The 26009-nt window shown below is 41.5% G+C and overlaps 1 non-coding gene and 1 pseudogene across 1 annotated transcript; one reads left to right on the top strand and one right to left on the bottom strand.

Annotated features, from left to right (window-relative positions):
• Positions 1-799: 799 nt before the first annotated feature.
• LOC122108364 lies at positions 800-26009 on the bottom strand (annotated as a pseudogene).
• LOC122108380 lies at positions 22078-22240 on the top strand. The gene has a single exon (XR_006147556.1). It is a non-coding gene; the product is annotated as a U1 spliceosomal RNA (small nuclear RNA).

The raw sequence follows: 26009 nt of genomic DNA, 5'->3' as shown, positions 1-26009 counted from the left end.
CATGTCTCCCCTCCTCTCCTTGACTTGGAAGTACTGTGTCAAGCAGTTCTTGATACACTATGGGACTGGTCAGCTTCTCAGCCTCTCACTCCCTCAAACATCTAGAATCACTTCTGTACTTAAAGCTGCCAGACACCTTGAGAAACTACCCTGGCAACCAGGAACTTGCACTCATCCTGTGAGTGCTGCTTCATTGCCAACTGAACTCTAAACACAGGGATCAGTGTTCCTGATACTGTTTCTGGGGAATGTGACTGAAATCCCTCTGATGGGACATGAGACAAGAACCTGTGGTTGTCTGAAGGAGAAGTAGCATCTGGATCTAGTTTTCTTTCTCTTCAAACTGCTTTTTTGCTAGTTGCATGCTTTTGAGAGATTGAAAACTATAAAACTGGGCCAGGAGGAAAAACAACAACATTGGCACTTGTCATCCTCCTCTTCAAAATAGCAGAAAAACCATGAATTTAATACTCCTCTTGAGCACCAATCCTATATTGCTAAGATTAAATCCTTCTGTCCAAATTTATATTTCAAATACACTGAAAGAATAAAAAGGATTCTAAAGAAGAATAAGGGCTCAGGGTATAAAATGTATACTTCTTTATTTATACAAATAGGGTTTTAAAACAATCATATTTAAAAGAAATCTGCATTTTTACATTCACTGTCAGTGAGTTCCTGACAGAGAAGGCTGAGCATGATGATACATAGCAAGGTCCCACTGCAGGACAACAGTAGCTCAGGATAGCACCATTTATTTGAGAAGCAGTAGGCAGGCCCTGGCATTCCTGTTGCACTGCTAGCAATGGGAAATCTTAAACCTCTTCTTCCACAAGACTTCTTCAAATTCCCCCTGTTCATCAGCAGTGGCATCTTTGATTTGCTGGTACTTGGACACCGGGTCATTGATGTTGCTTTCAGCCTCAGTGAACTCCATCTCATACATGCCCTCGCTTGTATACCAGTGCAAGAATGCCTTGTGTTGCAACATGGCACTGAACTGCTCTGAGGTGTGCTTGAAGGGTTCCTGGATGGCCGTGTTGTTGCCAATGAATGTGGCCAACATCGTGAGGCCATGTGTGGGAATGTCACACACAAGTGTCTTCACGTTGTTGGGGATCCATTCTGCAAAGTAGCTGCTGTTCTTGTTCTGCAAGTTGAGCATCTGCTCATCCACCTCCTTCATGGACATGCGGTCTCAGAAGATGGCAGCCGCTGTCAGGTAGAAGCCATGGCGGGGATCACAGGTGACCATCGTGTTCTTGGTGTAAACATCCACTGGGTGAGCTTGGGCACTGAGAAAGCATTGTACTGCTGGCTGGCACGGCTTGTCAGGGGTGCAAGGCCAGGCATGAAGAAGCGCAGGCAGGGCAAGGACACCGTGTTCACAGCCAGCTTGCGCAGGTCTGCATTCAGCTGGGCAGGGAAGCGCAGGCAGGTGGTGACCTTGATCATGGTAGCCAACACCAGGTGGTTCAGGTCTCCATAGGTGGGCAAGGGCAGCTTCAGGGTGCAAAAGCAGATGTCATACAGGGCCTTGTTGTCAATGCAGAATGTTTCATCTACATTTTCCACCAACTGGTGGACAGACAAGATGGTGTTGTAGGGTTAGGTGAGGATGATAGGGTTAGGTGGATAAAGGCTCAGCCCAGCACTGGGAACTAGAGTGTCTGGATGTTAGGGAGGAGGGGTGCCCGTTAGCCATCTCCCATGGACTATGATGACATATCAAATATGAAGTTGTCTGGTCTGAAACTCTGGCCAAATGGTTCCAATCTCACTGAGTCTAAGGTGCCAGTGTCCAACATCTTGGGCAAGGGCATGACACTGAAGGTGTTCATGATGCTGTCTGGGAACTCCTCTCGGATCTTGTTGAGACTCAGGGTGCCCATGCCTGACCTGGTGCTACCTCCCAGGGAGTAGGCCAGCTAGAAACCCTGGAGACAGACACACCTTTCTGCTTACCACTTCCAGCACAGACTCCACCAGCTCGGTTCCCTCTGTGTAGTGGCCCTTGGCCCAGTTATTGCCTGCTCTGTTCTGGCCTATCAGACACAAAGACATGATGAGACACATACTCCAGGAATAATGACTTTGCTATATGCATTGTGAAGACTATAGGCTCCTCTGAGCAACTTTGGCTATTATTTTAGATACACTGGTGAAATAAAGGAAATGTTTTCTTTTTTGGGGTCTAGTCGTGGGCCTGAACTCTGGGCCTGGGCGCTGTCCCTCAGCTCTTCAGCTCAAGGCTAGTGCTCTACCACTTAAGCCACAGCACCACTTCTGGCTTTTTTTCCTGATTATATGGTGCTGAGGAATCGAACCCAGGGCCTCATGCATGCAAGGCAAGCACGGTACTGCTGAGCCACCTTCCTAGCCCCCAGGAAATGTTTTCAATGTATCTGGGACCCTACAAATCACCCAGGTTCTAAAGAAAGTAAAGACAATGTGGAGGAAGATACATTTTAACCCAAACCACGTACTTCTAAAAATGAACAGAGCCTGGTGATGGGAAGGGGTCTCAGTGGTAGAGTGCTTGCCTCACATGCACAAGGCCCTGGGATCGATTCCTCAACACCACATAAACAGAAAAAGCCAGAAGGGATGCTGTGGTTCAAGCGGTAGAGTGCTTGCCTTGTGCTGAAGAGCTGAGGTACAGTGCTCAGGCCCAGAGTTCAAGCCCCACGACCGACCAAAAAAAATGAACAGAGCCTGCCTCAATACTGGAAAAGTACTTACTTTCACAGGAGGAACAAGAGAACAGAATGGTCAGAGGGAAGCTAAGCTGCAGGCACTTGTCTGCACCTTGCTCACACATAGCTGTGCTTTGATTTCTGGTGTCCTGAAATGGTTCCCTGTTATTGCCAGGTATTTGAAATGGCCAGCAGCACTGAAACCTTGTTGGAGGCGTTCCATGCTCGCTGATCATTCCCTTCAGAGGCTGTTTGCAGACTGGTATTTATCTGTGCTGATTGAGTGGACAGGGACATGACTCCTGTGGACTGAAATAGGTGGGTTAGGTGAGGATGATATCTAGATGAATAAAGGCTCAGCTCAGCTCTGGGAACTGGAGTGTCTGGATGTTAGGAAGGAGGGGTGCCTGTTAGCCATCTTCTATGGACCATGCTGACATACTAAATATGAAGTGTCTGGACTGAAACTCTATGGTTCCGATCCTACTAAGTCTAAGGTGCCAGGCTCTAGGTCCACCATGATGGCCCGAGGAACATATTTGTTGCCTGTGGGAACAAGAGTTGACTTGGGCCTATACTTGACAAGGAACTTAGGAGCAGAGCTTATGATTCTAAGTGGCTCTCAGCATTCATTATAGAAATTACAGCATTTCAGACATGGAAACAGAAAAGATATCTTGAGAATGAATCACCATGCAAGAGGCTTCAGCAACTTTAAGGACGTTTGCAGTTGTCTATTTCCATGCATTTTATTCCTTTGCTTTGGGCATGGTGGCTGAAATCTCAGCTACTCAGGAGGCAAAGATGAGCATCAGGCTTTGAGTCTAATGGGGCAAAAGAAAGATGACAACACCTTTTTTTTTGTTGTGTTGTTCATGGTGGGGCTTGAACTCTGGGCCTGGGCACTGTCCCTCAGCTCTTCAGCTCAAGGCTAGCACCTCTATCACTTGAGCCACAGTCCAACTCTCAGTTTTCTGAGTTGTTTATTGTAGATAAGGGTCTCAGGGACTTTCCTGCCCAGGCTGGATTTGAACGATGATTCTCATTTCTCAGCCTCCTGAGTAGCTAGGATTATTGGTGTGAGTCATCATTGCCTATCAGCAAGAAGCTTTCTCTTTTTTGTTAATTTTATTTTTATTGTAAAGGTGCTGTATAGAGGAGTTACAGTTACATGAGTAAGGAAATGAGAACATTTATTGTCGAACATTGTTACCCACTCCTTTGTTGTTCTCCCACTATCCCTTCCCTTCCCCAATTAAAAGTAGCTAGGTGCAGAGCACCAGTGGCTCATGCCTATAATCTTAGCAACTCTGAAGTTGGAGATCATCACTGTTCAAAGCCAGCCTGGGCAGGAAAGTCTGTGAGACTCTTATCTCCAATAAACTAATAGAAAACCAGAAATGGCACTGTGGCTTAAGTGGTAGGGCTGCTTCTCTTGAACAGAAGAGTTGGGGCACAGTGCATAGGCCCAGAGTTTAAGTGCCACTGCCGACAAAAAAAACAAACAAACAAAACAAAAGAGCCAGGTGTGGCTCTTCAGCAAGTAGATGTAGGGGGAATTCAAGTATAATGCTTTCCTGGGGAAAATACATAAAATTCATATTTCTTGTGTTATAATGTTTCAATAATTGTTATCAAATAGCACATTTCCCTGTATTCAAATACTCAGAGCAACCTTGGGCAATTACTTGCAATTTGCCATTTAACCTGATTTTTCAAAAGGGATATCAGTTAAAATGATATAAACATGAGTTTGAGACTGCCCCCTTCCTAAACAATGACATGAAGAAAACTGGCCATCCTGCCTGATATACAGGATCTAATAAAGACACAACATAAAATACTGTTCATAGCAGTGACACAATTCCACACAATGACTCTCAACCAAGGAACCACAAGATTAAAGTCTTATATCTTACTTAAGCAATATCAACACAAAATACCAAGGTGAGGACATCCCCAAATGTAGATCTATAAAACTCAAATACATTAAATAGCTCTGTCCTTTTGTTTGCACTTTTTCATTGGTTTATTACACAGGAAAACCAATTATCTACGATTCTGTTTGTATACAATGATGTAGAATGGAAACTCTTTATATAAAATTAAATGAATTTCACATTGACAGTTACAAAAACTGACAATCTACTCTGTAGACTTCAGTAAGGTTGTTTGTATTAGGAAAGACAATATATATCATTTAAAAGCAGTGTTTACACATTATTATTGGGTTTTTCTACATCACAACAATGTTTTTTACTTTAAAAACCTTAAAAAGAATTTATTGTTGGCTAAGTATTCATATTCAAAATGCTGAAGTCCAGAAGTGTTATAGATTTCAAGGTGAGACACTTTATTTATGCTTTATGATTTGGACTATTCACATATATATTAGTGACTGAACATCCCTCTTTAAAATTTTAAAATTTTCAATTTCAAATTTTATTTTTAGAAATTTAATCTGTATTTTAAAGAGGGCAATGCAACTGGGCTCTGGTTGCTGAAGGGTGAAATTCTAGCTACTCAAAAGTCTGAGATCTTAGGATCGCAGATTGAAGCCAGCTGGGGCAGGAAATTCTGGGAGACTCTCATCTCCAAGAAACTACCTGAAATAGTTGGTGTCATGCCACCTCCTGCGGAGTCTGCATGAGATCGCGTTAGACAAAGAGCTTTAAGGAAGCATGCCTGCAGGAAGGGGGTGTTGGTTCAAGGCTTCCCATACACTTGGCTGCACCTTTATAGCCTCTACCTTTATTCTTACTATATTCTTCTTGGCTGTACATTCGTTGCTTTTATTCTCGTTTTGGCTATTTTTCTATTGATCCGTGAACAGAGCATGTTGTTTCTTTCCAGTCCAATAGAGATGACTTCTCTAAATAATAAAGACTAGGACCAAAGATTAAATGTGGGCGATGCCCCAATCAATCATCTGATGTGACGCTGCCTCCAAAAACTCCTACAACTTCACAAGCGGTTTTGCGGCTCACGCATAGTAAACATAAAAACTTAAAATTTGCAAATATGTTACAACAAGCAGAATTAATGAATTAAACTAAGCTAGAAGGAGTTATCCCAGAAGCCCAGAGAGTTCTAAAAAAAGGAACCCCTGATAATAAAAGGAAAAGAAAGATTGAAGAGATGAAGGACAATGCCTATGCCCAGAGTTGAAGCCCCATGACAAAAAAAAAAAAAAATCCAGGTGTGGCTAGTCAGCAAGTACAGGTAGGGGGAATTCAGTAAAAGGCTTTCCTGAGGAAATTCACAAGTGTATACTCAAAAATTAAAACAAAATATATGGTGGAGTGGCTCAGGTGGATACAGCACTTGACTTACAAGATTGAGGCCCCAAATTCGAACTACAATACCACCCTAAGAAAGGCAGGAACTCCTTCCTTGTCATTAGTATTCCCCAGGGACCTATTCTGCCACAGTATTGGAAGCCGGACAGGAGACACTCACTAGCTGCCTCATTGTAATATACCTCGATTCTCTGCAGCTGTAAGCTGCTGTCTACATAATAGTTGCCAGTGCAGTCAATGTTGTGCTCATCGCTTAGCATTTCCCCAAACTGAGATGGAACTAGAAGTGTATTATGGCCTAGAATGTTAACTGTCCAAACAATGGATTTTAAAATAACTATAAGAAACCCAAGTCCTGTTGACACAAATATTTTTGTAAAAAAATTAGATATTTTAAATTAAAAAAAGCACAAAAATTGATGATATTTTAGTTTTGTTAATCTCTTTGCTATCTGGCTGAATAGAAGACATCTGGGTTCTCCTATGTTTATTCCATCTTACGGGATACCATATTCTGTTTGGATTCTATGATGAGAACCTGGCCTTATATGGACATGAAATTGCCAAAGCAGTAACTTGAAGACTCAGCTAGAAGGGTCTCCAGAACCCCAAGGGTCCTCAGATCATACACCGACAACCACTGATTTAGAAAACACCCACTTAAGGGAACTGAGATAGGGCATGAAAACTCAGAGAAATTTGCATTAAGGTGTATGAACTGTTCTCAATTATCTAATACTCATCAGTTGACAAAAAGGGAATCCTCTGTATCTGTCAGCTCAAAGACACTGCACTCCTTTCATTCAAATCAGACCAAAAATGCATTAGTCTATTCCCAGGAAACTAAGTACAATGACTTGAGTCTCAGGTAAGACTAAGACATGCAAGGGATTTGAAACCACCCCAGCCTTGCTTAAAAAACCACACCCACCTGGGCCACACAAATTAGGGAAATTGGGGAAACTATCTGGGAGACTTGATTTCCAGGAGGTTAGGGACTACTATGGAGCCCCACCTACCTCAGCCTAGACATGACCACCACCACCTGCACCCTCCAACCCCATCCTCTTCCTCCTCATCCCCCTAAATTTGAGACTAGGATCCTAGGCCAGTGTCATGCTCCCCTTTGCGCCAATCTGGTTGCCACAGTGGCTTGCCTGTATGTACACGATCTCCCTCACGGTGTAGGGCTGCAAAGAGTTGGATGTGTGTCCTCAGCAGTGGTGTACACAGAGGAAAACAGGTAGGGCTGGGGAGCAGGAATCTGACACAGCCAACTCAGATCCCCATTTAAAAGTCTGTTTGTTACGGGGCAGAGGAGATGGTGTGGACTTGATAGGCAGAGCCAGCATGTGTTCCAACTCAGTCTGCCTACTGCTGGGTAATCAGAGATAGCTACTTGTTATCACTTAACCCTGGCATCCAGCTGTCAGCCTCAAGTCAATTAGCACAGCTGCCACTCTATTTGGAACCTCTTGCCACACTGCCATCCACCTCCCACCCTGACTCACAAGAGAGGCTGAACCCTGGGATCCAGGAAGCAAGAGGAGGGGCTTCCTCTACACAAGGTACTTGTGCCAGAAGCCAAGAACAAGCCTACCATCTATTTTTGATAGGAGGGCCTAGAACTGAAGGGGCACGTTCTGTTGGATTCCATGACTGATTTCCATTCTGGGAAGAGTCAGGGGCTTAGGGCCTTGCCTTCATACTCAGGTTTTCTTTTCTTTTCTCTTAAAAGCAGCTTGCTTTGTTACTTAAGCCATAGGTCTACTACAGTCTACTTTTTGTTTCATTTGGCTTCTGCTCCAAGCGTGAGAACTCAGCTCCTGCTCTGTGTATGTGTGTGTGTGTGTGTGTGTGTGTGTTTGGCCGGAGTTAGGCACGTTGGTGTTAGGGCTTGAAATTAAGGCCTGGTGACTCTTTCTGAGATTTTTACTATTATTGAGATTAGGTGATTACCTAAATTTCTCTTATTTCAGAATATTGTGGAATAGTGATATTTAGTTGAAGTCACAAACATATTTTAACCTTCACAATGCAAATTGTCATTATTATGGTCGATAAAGTTTGTGAATTCTATTAGCTTTGACAATACAATTCTATAAGCTTTGACAATACAATTATTTCTTCCAGGTGATATATACATTTCTTTCCTTTTGCTTACTGTAAGATGTTCTGTCTTTCACTCTCATTCCTCTCCTCTCTTTCTGAGGTTTTATTGATTTACTTAGTTAACTGAAGGGTAGATGGCTCTACTACTTGAGCCACAGCTAAACTTCTGCCTTTTTTAAGTGATTAATATGAGGCAAGAATTCCATGGGTAGTCCAGGGCAGTACAGAGAGGCTTGAAATCTGAGGATCAGAGTTCAAAGTCAGCCTGGGCAGGAAAGTCAATGAGCCTCTTAACTCCAGTCAACCTAATAGGTGGAAGATAGTAGAGCTGTAGCCTTGAGCAAAACACTTCAATTTTAAGTCCCTCGACTGAACACACTGAAGCAAGTTTCATGGACTTTCCTGTCCAGTATGGCTTTGAACCATGACCTACAGATTTCTGTTTCCTTAGCATTCAGAATTATAAGTGTGAGTCAACATTTACAAATCTTTAATTACCTCTTCTTTCACCTTTTCAGTTATTTATTATTTCTTTCTTTTTGGCATTTGTTATTAGGCACTAACTATTATGCTGTTTTTTTGTTTCCCTTGAAACTACCATGACCTACAACTTTGACCACAGGTAAACTACAGGCTGTTTTTCTTTTTTGCAGCTCTTTTTCTAGGGCTTAAACTCAGGTCACAGTGACTGAGGTTCTATTTTTTTTTAATTGAGTGGTGGTTCTTAGGTCTTGAAATTAAGTCATGATGACTTTCCTTGAGGTTTATTTATTTTTACCTTAATAGTAGCTGGTTTCACTACTTGGGCCACAGCTCAACTTTTGCATTTTTTTGTGGTTAATAGGGGATTAGAATATCAACAGAAAGTCAAGAGCATTACAGAAAGGACTGAAATCTGAGAATCATGTTTCAATGCCAGTCTTGGGCAAGAAAACCAATGAGACAATTATCTCTAATAACCACCGAGAGGTTGGAAGAAGTAGACCTGTAGCCATGAGCAAAACATAGCAAGTTCAAGCCCCCATACTGAACACAGTAAAATATGTCTCCTGTACTTTCCTGCCTGGGCTGGCTTTGAACCAAAGTCCTCAGTTTTCAGTAATCTGAGCAGGTAGAATTACAGTTTTGATTTAGAAGGCCTTAATATGCTCCTTTTCCACCTTTTCATTTATTTGATTGTCCCTTCCCCCTTTTTCAAAGTTCATGTCCTTTATTATTAGGGCCTACTCATTTATGCTCAGTATTTAATTAATTAATTTATTGATATTGTCAGTTGTGGGGCTTGAACTCAATGCCTAGGAACTGTCCATCAGGGACACAGCAGGCACACTACTATTTTCAGACATAGTGCCACTTCTACTTAGTTGGAAAAAACAGTCACCAGGGGACCTTTTAGCCGAGGCTGGCTTCCAAATGTGATTCTCAGATCTAAGCTTCCTGAGTAGCAAGGATTACAGGCATGAGCCAGAGGCACCTGGCTTGTTTTTTTTAGATCAAAGCTAGCAGGCTCTACATTTAGGCCACACTACTTCACTGTCCATGAGATTTTTGGCCTTTTGTTTTTTGCTCAAAGCTAGCAGGAACAAAAACTCAACTCCTGAGGTCTTTTTTTTGGGGGGGGGGAGGCTTGAATTCAAGGCCTAGTGACTCTTGCTGAGGGTTGTTTTGTTTTGTGTTGGGTATTTTGTTTTTCATTTCAAAGCTAGCAGGCTCTACTACTTGAGCCTCAGCTCAACTTCCGCCTCTATTTTTCTTTTAGTGGTTAATAGTAAATAAGAGTCCCATGGGAACCAAGGCACTACACAGTATCCTAAAATCTAAGGATTACAGATTAAAGCCAGCCTGGGCTAGAAAGTCCATCAGTCTCATCTCCAATTAAGCACATGATACAGGAAGTAGTATTTTTAAACTTGAGTAAAAACCCTCAAGTTCAAGCCCATGTCTGGCACACTCAAAAAGAAGTTAGTTGGACTTTCCTGCCCAGGTTGGATTCGAACTGTGATCTTTACATTTCAGCTTGGATTAAAGATATGAGTCTATATTATAAAAAACTAATTGGCTCTTTTCTTCTTCAAATACATTTATTTATTTGTTGGTTCTCTGTCTTGTTTTTAGGGCCTCACCAATCCTGCTGAAGGATAGAATGCTCTAAAACTTTAGTAACAGTTGCAATTTGGTTCATTTTTTAGTTTTGGTGGTTAGTAGGAGGTAAGTATAGACACTCCCACAAGGTCCTGACTTATACTGATTGCGGTTCATTGTCAGGGGACAAGGAAAATTCATGAGACTCTTATCTCAAATTAACCTCCAAAAGATTGGAAATGGTCAAGCAAAAACTTGTAGATCATATCCCAGAAAGGATCACACACACTCATACACACACACACACACACACACACACACAAAATGGGCTTTTTACACACACACACACACACACACACACACACACACACACACACACAATGGGCTTTATGGGCTTTCCTGTCCTGGTTGGCTTGGAATAGTAATGCTCAATTTCAGTGTTTTGAGTAGCTAGAATTTCAAGTGTGAGCCACCAGTTTCTTGTTAATTTTTATCATTTTTAAGACTCTTTGTGCTCTCTTGCACTTTTTAAAAAAATTTATTTTGTGGTTGTCTTAGTGCTAGATTTGTTTTTCACTTACCTTTTTTAAAACTTTTTTTCTTAGCTTTTTTTATTCTCAAGGTTGCTGCTCTACCACTTCAGCCACAGTTCCACTTCTTTTTGCTGATTAGTTGGGAATAGGAGGCTCATTGATTTTCCTGCCCAGGCTGGCTGTGAACCACAGTCCTCAGGTTTGAGGATACTGTGTAGTGCCCTTGGCTTCCTGTGGGAAACTTCTGTCCTATTTACCACCAAAAGATAAAGAGTGTGGGGCAGAAGTTGATCTGTGGTTCAAATAAGAGAGCCTGCTAGCTTTGAATTAAAAAAAAATACTTGGAAGTCTAATTCTGGTACTAATTGTACACTATTCAAACAAAACAAAACAAAAAAACAAAAACAACTTATGCACAGTGACCAGGTAATAAGGATTCCTAACTGATAACCTGAACTCATTTCCCAAAGCCTTTTTTAGATATATATGGTCATTTGTGTCAGCTGAGGAGAGATTAAAGAACAAGGCTTTACAGGCCAGTTACTCAGGACTTGGAAATCAGGATCCATTGGCAAAGCTTTTCAGAAAATGACTAAAAACTCACTCTTCACAATTCCAAATGGTTCTTCCCTCTGTGCAAGGGAAAGAGGGATGAGAAGGAAGAAATATGGGAACTAAGAACCCTCAAACAAGGTAAGTTATGTTAACTTTATTAGATAAAGTAAAACATAGGTGTACGGTGTGCAATACAGAAAAGGACATGTCACCTCTGTGTGGATCCCAGTTAATTTAGTTAATCGATGGTAAGGAGTAAAACCTACTATTGTATTTATAGAAAGGAGCTACATGACAGGCAAGTCAGTTCACTAACCTCAAGGATTTTGAACATAAAGGAGTGAAAGTGTTTGACTCTGTTTGGGTAACAGGAAGGAACAGAGCTGAGGAGGACTGAGATGTGCAGACATTCCCCAAGAAAGATCTCACTGACATCAAGTCTTCAGATGCATGCTGGTTGCCAGTGGCTTATGCCTGTAATCCTACTCAGAAGGCTTAGATCTGAGGATTGTGGTGTGAAGCCATCTGGGATAAGAAAGTTTGTAAGGCCTTTATGTTTTACAACTCAAGAATATTCATATTTGTTGCTAATTGCAACCCAAGGCAGTGCAATAGGATACCAAGCTGAAGAAAATTAGAAAATACACGGACAGGTGTAGAGAAAAAGAAAAAAAAATCAATGAGGACCTGGGGTCCCAAGGCTTACTGGCACTTGGGCCCCAGGTCATACAAGCAATCATATTTATTTGGATTCACACTGGGAAGGTTACCATGGATACATGCAAAAATGAAGCTTCTATATGGCAATCAGAGCCACCACAGTGAGTGAGAAACACTGGTTCCCTTTTTGTTTTGAGAAAGGAGAATGCAACCTAGAGAAAATCCAGACATTTGGTCTATTTTATCTAGCTTCCTAGGTTAAGTTGTCAATTCTTTTACCTCCCAGGCTTCAAGGCCTTTAAAGCACTATGGAAGGGGGCAATAGCTTAACACTCTCCAGAGCTGTGCTTTTTTTTTTAATTGTGAAAATACCATACAGAGGAGTTACAATTACATTGACAAGATAGTGAGTACATTTCTTATCAAACATTGTTGCCTCCTCCTTTGTTTCCCCTTACCATCCCTTCCCCTCTCAACCCCCCTTCCTTCCCCCCACCCCCTACCGAAGTTGTAAAGTTCATTTTTCAACATAACATCTTATACATTTCATTGTTTTAATGAGGTCACCTGTAACCTTATTTATATATTTCTTTCTTTTTTTTTTTTTTTTATTGTGAAAATACCATACAGAGGAGTTACAATTGCGTGGGCAAGATAATGAGTACATTTCTTATCAAGCATTGCTGCCTCCTCCTTGGTTTTCCCTTCCTATCCCTTCCCATCTCCCATCCCTCCCCATGTCGTGCCCCCCACCCCTCCCTCCAGCTCTTCCTACCCCCCCCAAAGTTGTAAATTTCGCTTTTCGACATAACGTGTTGTACATCTCATTCTTGCAATGGGTCCACCAGTATCCCTATTTAAACAATTTGTTTTTTTTTCCTTCCTTTCCACAAATTATACCAACATCAACTACAGTGAAAGCAGGGCTAATTCCATGGGGAGGTACATACAAAGCAACAAAGAAATCATTTTATAAATATGTTGGAAACAATCTCAAGAAAGAAAAAAAAAAACATTTGAATCCTTATCTTGGGGTTCATTTCACCTAACATCAACTTGTCTGACAGTTTCTGTTTGTCTCAGACATATACAAGTTATTTCAAATAAGGGAAACCATGGGACTTATATTTCTTTGGGCCTGGCTTACTTCACAGAGCTGTGTTTTAACCTTTGCATAGTCAGCTCTCAGCTTTCTGAGTACTATTCAGGTGATGTTCCAACCTCTCAAACCTTTTCCAGGTTCAACAGCTCAGCTTGAGTCTCCTACACCTATTAATATTAATAGTATGGATTACAAACAGTAAAAAGAGAAAAATAACATTATACATTTAAACAGAAATAACTGACTTCATTCATTTATACAGGACAAAAAATTTAGCACTGCTGTTTAAGTCACTAATAACACTTTTTTAAGATATACTTTCATGGCTTTCATAAAACTTCCTATATAGTCCTTAGAGTGTCTTTTTACCTCCCATTTTTATTTATTGCATTTGCATAGTAGTATATCATCCTTAAAATCATATCACCTCATAATTAAAGTTTATCTTGTAAGTAAATACTTGTGAGACTTCAATAAAATATCAAAAAAGCTGAAAGTGGAGCTGTGGCTTAAGAGCTATAGTACAAGCCTTGAGCAAAAGAGGCTCAGGGGCACTGTCCAGACCCAAAGTGGAATCTCTAGTGTCCACACATACACCCCCCCCACCCCAGACCCCACACACAATCAGATGATAATGTCTATGAAGTTCTTCCTTAGGATGATCTTGGTGATGCATTTGTGGTAGTAGACAGCAGAGTCGCTGTAGTATAACACGTGTCTAAGACCTGGCATTAGCAAAGGCTATCATGTAACATATCCAACATAATGTCCAGCTCTCTTGATGGTAGATCTGCACATCTTGGGACTTGATGGGACCCATGTACTCTTCAACTAGCTTTCCCATCCTCTGTGCTACCTGCTGCAATGATTCATTATCCACACCAAATATGCTTTCATAACCTTTCCCTAATTATCTGAATACTGGATGCCAGAGATGTCACGGAGACACTCTGTGGCTATTCCCCTCCCTGACAGTCCATTTTACCTCCTATGCTCTCCTCACAGATGTGGGCAATGGTCTCTGAGAGACTTCATGCCTGATCTTGGAGAGATTTAGTTTTATTGTATCCAAAAGCTGTGGGAAATCATGCAGTGAAGGGTCCAGGTTAGGAACATAGCTCCTCCTTCTGGAGGTTTTCCTGTATGTTCTCTTGGCCATTGAACAGAAGTGGGGACTCTGAAAGGGAACTTATATGGTGTTCTCTGTCTGTCTTGGTCCATATAACATAGAACCACTTTCCCATCCCTTTAATGATTTAGACATGCTCCATGTGATTTGTGCTGCACTGCTCTCAATGTAGTAACAACGCAGAGGACACAACTGGATGTTGTGTGGATAGCTGTCAGTACTTGGGCATGAGTCCCCTTCCAGGCAGGGCCCATAACTCCATGCTGGGAAAGTGAGAGGAAGATTAGCTGGCTTATATCTGTGTAATCTGAATGACCCCAGGAGGCATTGAGGCCTCCTCTTCATGCCCATGGCCCCTCAGCATATTGATAAAGAATGACACACCATGCCCAATCATCACCAAAATGCTCACCTGGTCCTGGGCATTATCACCACCGTCTCACCCACTTCTAGCAAATTCTCTTTTTCAAGGCCTTGCCAATCCTCCTCCTTGCATTCTCAGTTAAAATCCTGCTGTCCATGAATAAAGAGCAGAAGACAAGGAAGCAGGTACCCTAGGGAAAGTAAATACTGGACCTCTTCCATGGTGAGAAGATAATGCAACCTGCAACTATAGAATAGCGAAGGAGTTAAGATGGTTGTGCACACAGTTTGTGCAGAAAAAATGCCAGACCTAGTATGCCCTGTTCAGAGTTTCAGTCCATAATCGTCTCTAACAAGGACATCTCAGGTACAGATAAACCAAGTTCATAGTGTCTTTCCTTCTTTTATTCTGTGCCTTTCTGGGGCTTGCACTCAGGAAATGGATACTATCCCTGTAGTTTATGTTTTTCCCCTCAAGGCTACTGCTTTACCACTGGAGCCACAACTCTACTTCTAGGTTTTTTTGTGCGTAATTGGAGATAAAAGTCGTACAGGCTTTCCTACCCAAGTTGGCTTCAATCACTGATCCTCAGCCTCATGAATAGCTAGGATTACAGGCTTGGCCACTGAGCCTGGCAGCAATACTCTTCCTTTTTTATTTCCTTTTCTTTATTTTTTTTGTAAGTTATGGGCCTGAATTCTGGGCTTGGGCACTGTCCCTCATCTCTTCAGATCAAGGCTAGTGCTCTACCACTTGAGCCACAGTGTGCCTTCCAGCTTTCTTTCTGCTTATATGGTACTGAAGAATTGAATTCAGGGCCTCATGAATGCAAGGAAAGCACTCTACCATTGAGCCACCTTCACAGACTCATCTTTCCTTTTCTTAAAAAAAATATTATTAGGAATATGATGTTCAGAGGGGTAACAGTTAAGTCAGTTAAATTAAACAGTTGTCAGGTAATGAATACATTTTTGCGGGACAATTACACCCCTTCCCTTGCTCTCAGTTTATCCCTTCCACTGTGGCTTTTTTGTGGTTAACTGGAGGTAAGAGTCTTCCAGACTTTGCTGCCCAGGGTGACTTTGAACCACAATCCTCAGACATCAGTCTGCTGATGAGCTAGGATTAGAGGCTTGAACTTTAAAGTCAGGATGACTGTTCTGAAGATTGTTCTATATTGCCTATGGGCTGTGGGCCTGAATGGACTTAGGCAGTGAATGCCAGGCAGGTCTGTCATCCGGAAGCATGTGTCCTACTTAAGCCTGACTGGCTCTCAGAACAGATAGGTGATGCTTTCAGAGCAAGAACCAGTGTGTATTAGCTCAACAGAAGTCCTCACTATATTTATCTCATTCAACTACTGGGTTGCTTATATTATCAACACTTTCTTTCTTAAGAACATTTGTATTGTAAGATTGAAGTAACTACAGATTTGTAATGGCCTAGGAATATATGTGTGTTATCAGATTTAATATCCAAACTACATAACTGCTCCGAATCGTTTTATTTATCTTAAAGTAGTTCTTGAATAATACTCTTTATTAGTAATGATATTATTAATATAAGTATTAAAGTTCTCCAAACAAGTTTCTCTTATTAGATGAATTCTTACAGTGACATTGATATTACTTTCTTTTTTTGGGGGGGGGTCCAGTCGTGGGGCCTGAACTCTGGGACTGGGCGCTGTCCCTCAGCTCTTCAGCTCAAGGCTAGTGCTCTACCACTTGAGCCATAGCGCCACTTCCAGCTTTTTTCTTATGTGGTGCTGAGGAATCGAACCCAGGGCCGCGAGCATGCAAGGCAAGTGCTCTACCACTGAGCCACCTTCCCAGCCCCAAAGATTCTTTTTTTTTTTTTTTTGGTTGGCCGTGGGGCTTGAACTCTGGGCCTGGGCGCTGTCCCTCAGCTCTTCAGCTCAAGGCGAGAGCTCTACCATTTGAGCTACAGCGCCACTTCTTACAGTGACATTGAAAGCATCTTCTGGAGCAGCAATGGAAAAGATACTTGGTGAATACTAAGAATGAGGGATGAGAAGTGTGAAAAACAGAACTAAGAGACTTACAAGTGTGACTGGGAAACATCTTCCACAGAGCAGAATCCCAGACTTTTGAAGGTGAGTCGGTCTGAGAATAGGTCTTCAACCAGTTCACGTGACCACATGGGTGAGTCTCAATGTTGCCACATAGATATTATTTTGATTCCTATATGAAACACTCATGTCTGATGGGCTTTCACAACACCAGATTTATGAAAGTTTGCTGTCTTCTTTCCTTCAATATTACTTCACACTTCACTATTGAGTGCATTTTTTTCTTTTAAAACATGAAAACTCAACACCATCTTTTGGACTGAGGTGTTTCCTGTCTCCCTAAAAATAGCTCTGTTATTTAAGAGGCTTCCTGACAGGTTCCAGTGCCTCACTTCTTTAATACTAGCTACTCATGAGGCTGGGATTTGAAGATCATAGTTGAAGCCTGCCATGGTAGGAGAGTCCATCAGAATCTCATCTCCAATCAATTACCAAAAAAGCCAGAAGTGGAGCTGTGGATGAAGTGGTAGAGCAGGAAAAAAGGCATAAGGGCAGGTTGCACTCAGCCTCAGCCTGAGCCTCAGCCCAGCCTTCAGGCACACACACACACACACACACACACACACACACACACACACACACACACACGTGTCTTGTCCATGGGGTCCCATGAAATCGTTGGAGACCTGTCTTCAAATGGACTCACCCTTATATTCACGCCATTAATGTGGAAATTGGCTCTCAGTCACCTATAGATCTATTGGTTCAGGTTGTGTATTTTGCATCCCACTTCCTCTGCTTGTTTTCTGAGGTGAGTTTTGTAGCTCAAAACAGTTGTCCATACACTTCAAGATGCTGCTTATGGTCTCAGGGCCTGCATTCACACTCCAAATGGAAAAATAAAATATAACCTGAGACCGTCTGCTTACTTTGAGGACCATCTATTCAGGCAAGGGCAGCTCCCTATGAATGGCATACTGGAAGCCAGGCTCAGGGTGTTCAAACAGACAGAAGCGAGGTGTGGAGGGCTTGAGTTGTTCTGAGGAAAAGCAGAGAATGGAGGAAGACAGAGAAACTGGGAAAAGACAATCTACCTTCCCATGTTTCCTTGCAGTTCCTGATCCATAGTACAACCTTTGCTAATTGTTCTGCTGTGTGTGTGTGTGTGTGTGTGTGTGTGTGTGTGTGTGTGTGTGTCTCCGTGAATGTTTGCATGTACACAGTAGTTCTGGGCCTTGAATTCAAGGGCTGGGCACTGGGATGTCAGGATGAATGTGAGCAAGTATATCATATGCGTGTGTGGAAGTAACTCCATCAAACCTCTCAGTGTGTTCAACTAGTATATACTAATGAAAGTGAAAAAATGATTAAGCAATGCTCAAACTCCTTCCTAAGCTATTTAGAGATAACTTTAAAAAGTATGAGAAAGCATTGTTGGTAGGGGATATGAAAACAGCTGTAGTTAAAACTATGGGATTATTCAAGGCAGGTCCTAGTGGCTCATACTTGTACTCCTAGATGCTCAGGAAGCTGAGAACTAAGGATCATTATTTGAAACCTGCCTAAGCTGGAAAGTTATGACACTCTATATAAGATATACTACTCAGAAAAAGCTCAAAGTGGTGCTCTGGGACTCAAGCAGTAGAGTGCCCTAAATTCAAACCACAGGACTGGCAGAAAAAAAAGAAATAGTCCAAACTTAAGATGTCTAGGGAGTTTTAGAATAACTGTCCTATAAAAACAAATTACTATATCTTGGGGTTCATTTGTTGTTTTTGTTTTAGATTTATTATGTAAGTGTTTGGTTTCCTTTGTATATTCTTCCCCCTGTGGTATATCCCCTGTTGTCACTGTACTTGACTTTGATACCCTGCATCTTGTAGATACATTTTTCTAATTTGGGGAGGGGAAGGGAAATAACAAAATGCTAAAACAAGGACACAGGATGACCCGTTGCAACAATGACACCCATAAGACAGTATGTTGGAAATGAACTTTACAACTTCGGGTGGGGAGGAGAGGAGTGTGGGAGGTGGGGGAGGTAAGGGATAGTGGAAGAAAAACAAGGGAAGGGGTAACAATGCTTGACCAGAAATGTACTCATTGCCTTATTTATGTAACTCTAACCCCTCTATAGACTCTTTACAATAAAATAAAATTTAAAAAATGAAAAATAACTAGTTACAGCTAAAGTAGGAAAGGAAAAAAAACCTTTCACCCACTGGCCTGTGGCAACAGTAATTAGAAATACACAGTCAGTACAAATAAATTGCAATCCCCCTACAGATTCATGCCTATGGCTACTTCACCTTCTTTGTCCCCAGGGGAAAGTCAGGAGAAATCAGTACAAGCTTCCCATCCTGTGACAGTCTACTCAATACCTGTACCAAGATTGTCATCTGTAGGATATCAGATGGAAAAAGTCAACATTCCTTCCAAAAGGGTCTCAAATGAGCCTTATAAACCATAGCCTCCTACTGTCCTGATTTAAATCTTATTTCCCTTCCCAAGCTACAAATACATATAAACTTGTGGAGGCCTCTAGAGAGATGGACAAAGACTTATAAAATATATACTATATTTCACACCTGTAGAAAACTAAAACTAGATCCTTATATAGCACCCTGCAACAGAATCAACTCCAAATGGATCAAAGACCTTGGAGTCAAAGGAGATAGCCTGAAACCATTACAGGAAGGAAGAGGAAAACCTCTAGGTCTCCTTGGCACATGCCGAAAATTTCTTAATAAAGGCCAAGAAACACATAAAATCATAGAAAAGTTGGACAAATGGGATTGCATGAAACTGCAGAGCTTCTGCATGGCAAAGGACATAGCTAGCAAGATCAATAGAAAGCCCAAGTACTGGGAGAAGATCTTCACTAGCCATACAATGGACAAGGGTCTCATATCTAAAATATATTTAGAACTCAAAAAATTAAATTCCCCAAAAACAAATCCTCAAAGAAACAACTGCCCCATGAATAAGTGGGCTAAAGACTTAAAGAGAAAGGTCTCTGAAGAGGAAATAGGAATGGCCAATAGACACATGAAGAATAAAAATGAAAATCAAGACAATGTTGAGATTCCACCTCACCCCAGTTAGAATGGCTATAATCAAGAACTCTAATAATAACAGATGATGGAGGGGATGTGGTCAAAAAGGAACCTTACTGCATTGTTGGTGGGAGTGTAAACTTGTTCATCCCCTTTGGAAAGCAGTATGGATATTCTTCAATAGACTCCACATAGAGCTTCCCTATGACCCAGAAATCCCACTTTTGAGCATTTACCCAAATGATCGCAAACAAGACTATATTAAAGCTACCAGCACAATTGTTTATTGCAGCATTATTTACCATAGCTAGGATATGGAACCAACCCAGGTGTCCCTCAGTAGATAAATGGATCAAGAAAATGTGACATATATATGTATATATACATATACATATATATATATATATATATACATATTTATACACACACACACACACACACGTACACAATGGAATTCTATGCCTCCATTAGAATTACATCACCCCACTTGTTAGGAAATAGAAAGACTTGGAAAAAATTATATTAAGTGAAGTAGGCCAGGCCCCCCCAAAACGTAGGTCTTATAGTTTCCCTTTTTTTTCAATAACTAGTATATGTCTAGGACAAGAAGAAAAAATCAAAAGCTATGTACATATGACCATATAGGATGATGTTAAGTGAAATAAACCTCAAGATAGTAACTCAAGTGCTTTTTTCTTCCTTGCTATTGTTTTTAACATATTTATAATGTACTATGTGATTTTTTTTGTTTCTCTGGTATGTTCTTCCTCCAGGGTATTACTCTGTATTCACTGTATTTGTTTCTGGTGACCTGCGTCTTATATGTACATAACAAGATGCTTAAATAAGGATACAGTTTAACCCATTGTAACAATGAGATGTACAAAACACTATGTTGAAAACAAACTTTACAACTTTTGTGGTGGATGGGAGGTGTTGGGAAGGTGGGAAGGGAAGGGATGTTTGGGGAAAAAGAAAGGAGGAGGTGACAATGCTCACTAGGAAATGTGCCCACTACTTTACTCATGTAACTGTAAACCTTCTGTACAATATTTTTACACTAAAAATATTTTAAAAACAGCTTAAAGAATATATACTATGTTTCAATAAATTGAATGAGGATTCATAAAAGGCATGTTTTGAATTTTATTTTTAAAATAAAATGAGGGCTGGGAAGGTTGCTTAGGGGTAGAGTGATTGTCTTGCATGCATAAGGCCCTGAGTTCCATTACTCATCACCACATAAGTCGGAAAAAGCCAGAAGTGGTGCTGTGGCTCAAATGGTAAAGCACTATCCTTCATCTAAAGACCTGAGGGACAGTGACCAGGCCCAGATTTCAGAGTTCAGGCCCAATGACTGACAAAATGAAAGAGAGAAAGAAAAAAAGGAAGGAAGGAAGGAAGGAAGGAAGGAAGGAAGGAAGGAAGGAAGGAAGGAAGAAAGGAAGGAAGGAAGGAAGGAAGGAAGAAGGAAGGAAGGAAGGAAGGAAAGAAGGAAGGAAGGAAGGAAGGAAGGAAGGAAGGAAGGAAGGAAGGAAGGAAGGAAGGAAGGAAGGAAGGAAAGAAGGAAGGAAGGAAGGAAGGAAGGAAGAAAGGAAGGGATGAAGGAAGGGAGGGAGGGAGGAAGAAAGTTGAGATAGTGTCCAGAGCCAAAGTTCAAGCCCTGAAAAAGTACCCCCTCACCAAACACAAAATCATACACAGGGCTGAGATTCAGCTTAGCAACTTACCATGCATGAGTTTTGATCCCTAAAACAAGGAAAGGGAGGGATTGGGTGAGGGAAGAGAGAGGGAGGGAGAAAAGGATAGGGAGAAATAACAGCATATAGAAAAGAGGGTAGCTCTGCATAATAAATGATATTCACTAGGGTACATGGTCAGGCAAACATTTTCTGTAAAGGAACAGAGTAAGTACATCCAGGCTTTGGGAGTCACATGATATGTCCTAAGTATTCCATTCTTCTGTGGCAGTGTGACAGGGGACACAGATAAAATGAATGCATTATAACTTTACTAACATTCACTGAAACTTGAATTCTATTTTTATTTGAAATATGGCTAGTGTAACTGTGTGTCTGAATTTTTAATTTTATGTAATTTTGCTTACTGTAAGTATTGTCACTTACAACTTTGTGGCTGGCTACTCCACTGAGTAGAACAAGTCTGGCCACTGATGAAGTCTTAGAGCACCTCCAAAGTAATCCAGGAATACAAGCCACGGAAGTCACTCAGGTTTTTGGTAGTCACAGTAAGAAACAGTAAAATAAGAAAATAAATAAAACCTTCAATTAAAAACACCAAAGGAGCTTTAATAAAAATTCAGCAAAATTTATCTAGTATTTAAAGCTTAATCCTCAGATTTCAGCATTCTGAGTAGCTAGGATTACAAATGTGAACTACTCTCATGTCTTTGTTAGTTTTTTAAATACCAAGTCAGCCTTGTTACTTACCTGGCACTTGTTACTTACCTGGCAGGGGAGATACTATGATCATGAAGATGGTTTTCCAGGGCCAGGCTTATCTATTGCACTTCAGATGTGCTGACCCCTGAGATTTCCCCAAATGTGGGAAATTCGACTGTATAATTTGTGGTAGTGGGGGACTGTGTTAGTTCTCTCCACTGGATAGATAGATAGATAGATAGATAGATAGATAGATAGATAGATAGATAGATAGATAGATAGATAGATAGCATTGTATTTTATATTGGCCTCATCTGCTTTCCTGCACTCAGCAGTCACTTGGTCCTAAGGACTACTATAAACGATGAGGTACCTCTAGGACTACTTTGTAGTTGCTAGGAACTACAAGGAGTAGAGAAATCAGCTTGAACTCACCATGAGAAAATAAATGAGGAATTTGGGTGCAGGTGGCTTACACATGTAATCGTGAGATCTGAGGATTGCAGTTCAAAGCCAGCCCATATAGGAAAGCTCATGAGATTCTTATCCTCAATTAACCACCATAAAACCAGAAGTGGGCTCTGGCTCAAGTGGTAGAGCACTTCACTTGAGCTGAAGAGCTCAGGGACAGTACCCAGAGTTCAAGTCCCATGACTTACAAATAAAAAGAAAGAAAACAAATGAGTGACCAGAGCCAATGGCTCATACCTGTAATTCTAGCTAGTTAGAAGGCTGAGATCTGAGGATCAAGGTTCAACACCAGCCTAGGAAGGAAAATCTATGAGATTCTTATTTCCAATTAAGCACTGAAAACCATAAGTGACAATGTAACTCAAAGTGTTAGAGCACTATCCTTGAGCACAAAAGATCAGGGACAGGATCCAGGACCTGAGTTCAAGCCCAACAACCGACCAAAAAAAAAAAAAAAGGAATGAGAAGCCACCTTAATGAAATAGCTAGGCAAGTACAATATACAGAATAACTCCTCCCTTCCTTCTTTTCTTCCTTCTATTCCTTCACATCCTTTCCCCCTTTCTATCCTAGAACTTAAACTCAGGGCCTCATGCATTTTAGGTAGGTATTTTACCAGATGAGCCATACACCTGCTTTTTTTGGCTTTAGTTATTTTTCTTTCTTTCTTTCTTTTTTTTGGGGGGGGGGTCCAGTCGTGGGGCCTGAACTCTAGGCCTGGGCACTGTCCCTCAACTCTTCACTTGAGCCACAGCGCCACTTCTGGCTTTTTTCTTTTTGCTTATGTGGTGCTGAGGAATCGAACCCAGGGCCTCAGGCATGCAAGGCAAGCGCTCTACCACTGACCACCTTCCCAGTCCACATTTTTCTTTTGTTGGTTATGTAACTTGAACTCTGTGCCTGGGTGTTGTCCCTGAGTTCTTCAGCCCAAGGTGAAGGCTCTACTGTTTGAGCCACAGTACCACTTCTGGTTTTCTAGTGGTTTATTGGCGATATGAGTCTCACTGGGCTGCCTGGCCTGGCTTTGATCTGTGATCTTCAGATTTCAGCCTCCTGTGTAGCTAAGATTACAGGCATGAGCCACCTGCGCCTGGCTTGGCTTTAGCTATTTTTGTGGGTTTTATGTCTATGAACAGGCCAGCATAGACCATAATCCTTCTTTTTACCCTTTCTGAGTAGATGAAATAAGAAGCACAATGCATTGGGTTCAATATTGATTGAGATCCAATATTTTGAATGTTTTTCCTGGGCTAACATCAAATCATAATCCTCTCTGTATCTGTCAAGACCCAGCAGCTAGCATTACAAGTGTGAGCTCCCATCCCTGGCTCAAATTTCTGATGACTAAAACATCTGAACAGAGTTTTAATAATTTTAAATGTGAATTTGGGGGCAATGGGTGCTCTTACTTGCCTAGTTGCAAATTGCACCAAAAATTCCAAATATTAACTTTTGATTTCCTAGAGTACATTAAATAAGCAGATAAACTTTAAAAAGCAATTAACTAAAGAAAAAAGCTAAACAGAATACATCCTTACCATTGTAACTTTGGACTAACACCTTGTCAATCATTGCTTCCATCATAGGTTTTTGTCTGGGCAGTATATTCCATACACAGATGATGTCACCCCCAAGGTTGTGGGATAAACAGCCTATATCCACAGGAGTGAAAGCCAGGCTCTAGGCAAACACACCAAAGGAAGGCAGGGTCCAGCAGCATTGTACGTGGCAATGTCCCAACATATGACCCGAAGTTTTAGGGCAGCTTAAATAAAGCTTTTTCCTTAGGAATAATACTGTATTAAGGCATACCTCTTCTTCTGGGTTTATCACTGCTTAATTGGAGACAAGTCTCATGGACTTTCTGCTTGGGCTGGCCTGAAATCATGTTCCTCAGATCTCAGCCTCGTAAGCAGCAAGGATTATAGGCATGAGCTACCAATGTCTAAATTGATTATTCCTTTAATAAAAATCAAAATGGCTACAGTATGGTTTAACAGAGAGCTTGAATCCTTTTCTGAGCCTTATAAATTTTCTGACTAGAAGCAGAATGACAAACTGACATGTGGGAAACAATGTACCATATTAAACCATTTTTCAGTAGAGTATCTGGCTCATCAGTTTGGCTCTTGTCCTCCTATTCTAATGGTGACTTTTCTGCCCGGGCTGGATTCAAAACACAATCCTTACATCTCAGCCTCTTGAGTAAGATTATAGGCATGAGCCACCTGTCCCTGGCACCATCCACTTTTCTGTACAAGTGAATAAAACTCAGTGATGTAGTGTCTACCTCTTTAACCCAAAGCAGGTAAGAAACCAAAATTGAATTTGAAATTCAGTTGAATATGAGTCTATATTCTTAACAACAGTGTTGTAAATTATTTGGTCTTTGCACAAGTCTCTTAGTAGATAAAGCACACATGTCATGATTTTTCTATTTCAAATGGTCCATGAGAGATAGCTCGGCATGGTATGTAATTCCATCACTTGGGAAGCTGAAGCAGAAGCAAAATAAGTTCAAGGCCATCTTGGCTATGTAGTGAGATGCCATTTCAGAAGGGCAGGAAGTAAATGGCTCCTGATTATATAAGCCTTGGCAATTACTTTCCCATCTTCTGTGTCTACAAAGAGAAGCCTAAGACTCCAAGGCCAAACAGAAAACATGACCCAAAGACTAACACAAAACAACTGGATACCAGCTGTGTCGACTCATTCTTGGGCCAATACAGTGTCAACCAAAGGCACTCTTGAACAGTTGAGTCTATGTCCCCTCCTCTTCTCTTCAGAAAGGGTCATTTCAAAATCATCATTCCTAGAAATTAAAAGACATCAGTGATATTAGGATTTCCATTCCAGCATATTTATAAGTCAGTGAACACTTAAGACATTGGCAACTATACAATTAAGTGACTAGCAAGTGGAACATGGTACATGAAGACACTAATAGTTCATAGTATATGGTCTGTGAATTAGAACTTATTAAATTTGCTACCATAGCTGCAGCAGGTGGAGTAACAGTTGGGGGAGGCAGCAGCAACCTTGGCTCCAGCCCCTTGACCTCCGGAGTGCATCATGGAACCTAGCAGCCCTTCACAAAGGCTGGGAGAGAAGAGAGCTGCCATGGAATGCTAGGATCATGCCTCTGGTGTGGCATGCGACCATCACCTCACTTCTGCTTCCTGGCTAGATGAATAGGGGCCGCATGCCTGTGTCACCTCACTCCTGCTTCTGGTCTGGGTGGGTAGGAGCCGTGTGCCTGCACCACCTCACTCCTGCTTCTGGTCTGCATGAGTGGGGAAGTAAGGGCCATGCTGCCTGTGTCACCTAACGACAGCCTCCGGTCTGGGTGGGTAGGGGCCATGTCCCTGCATCACTTCACTACTGCTTCCTGGCTGGATAAGTCTGGGCTTGGTGCCCTTGTCACCTTACTCTGTCTTCCGGTCTTAGTGAGTGGGGGCTGCTTACCTGTGTCACCTCACTCCTGATTCCAGTCTGGGTGAATAGGGGAGTAAGGGCCAT

This window comes from Dipodomys spectabilis, unplaced genomic scaffold (assembly GCF_019054845.1).
Source record: "Dipodomys spectabilis isolate Male_0828 unplaced genomic scaffold, ASM1905484v1 ptg000058l, whole genome shotgun sequence".
NCBI lineage: Eukaryota > Metazoa > Chordata > Mammalia > Rodentia > Heteromyidae > Dipodomys > Dipodomys spectabilis.
The sequence above is the reverse complement of the archived record's forward strand: the minus strand, read 5'-3'. Positions and strand labels throughout refer to the sequence as shown.